Here is a 1,101-nt window from a genome sequence, read left to right as displayed (position 1 = left end):
GTTTTGCAAATAATCGTTGTTCCCTTAAGCGCTCTAACACCTTTCGTAGATGCTCCTCATGTTCTTCTTTACTCCGGGAATAGATGAGGATATCATCTATGAATATGATCACGAATTCATCGAGATAGTCGTGAAATACTTCGTTCATGAGTCGCATAAAGGCTGTCGGGGCATTAGCAAGTCCAAAGGGCATTACAACAAACTCGTATTGCCCATATCTGGTTCGGAAGGCTGTCTTCTTAATATCAGCTTCTGTGATGGGAATTTGATGATAGTTGGAGGCTAAACCAATTTTAGAGAAGCAAGTAGCCCCTTTTAATTGATCTAGTAACTCATCAAACCTTGGTAACGGATACTTGTCTTTAACCGTGATGTTGTTGATTCCTCGGTAATCGATACACAATCTCATGCTCCCTTCTTTCTTCTTGACAAACAAAACTGGGGATCCCCATGGTGAAGAACTTGGTCGTATAAATCCTTTGTCCAGTAAGTCTTCCAACTGGTGTTTTAGCTCAGAAAGTTCAGTCGGTGCCATTCGGTAAGGCGTCTTAGCAATTAGTGCAGCTTCGGGTCCCAATTTTATCTCAAAAGGGTTGCTTCGGTATGGAGGCAATCCTTGTAGAGACTCAAAAACATCCGCATATTCTCGCACTATGGGAATATCTTCAATCTTTAGTGCATCATCAAGGTCATCTTCGACGGTTGTTATGGTGACTAAGTATGCTTCTCCTTCTTCTAGCTCCTTTTCTATCCTAATTGCTGACACAAAAGATACAACCGAACTTGGGTTGATACCTTGATAAGCAATCAGCGATGGGTTTCTTCCTTCAAACAAAATTCTTCCTTTTCCGCAATCAAGCTGAGCTCGGTAGCCTGATAGCCAATCCATTCTGAGGATGACTTCAAAACGTTCTAAAGGTACTATTAGAAGATTGGCCTTAAAGGTTTTCCTAGGGATTTCTATTGGTACTCCTAATATAAGGTTTCGAGCTTTCAGAGTTTCCTTTCCAGGGGTTCTAATGGAAACATTCACTTTTACCATTTTGAAAGTCCCTTCGAATCTATGAGCAACTTCGGGAGATACGAAACTATCAGTAGCTC

Source organism: Camelina sativa, chromosome 11 (genome assembly GCF_030686135.1).
Source record: "Camelina sativa cultivar CO46 ecotype springtype chromosome 11, ASM3068613v1".
Classification (NCBI taxonomy): Eukaryota; Viridiplantae; Streptophyta; class Magnoliopsida; order Brassicales; family Brassicaceae; genus Camelina; species Camelina sativa.
This window is presented reverse-complemented; position numbering follows the sequence as displayed.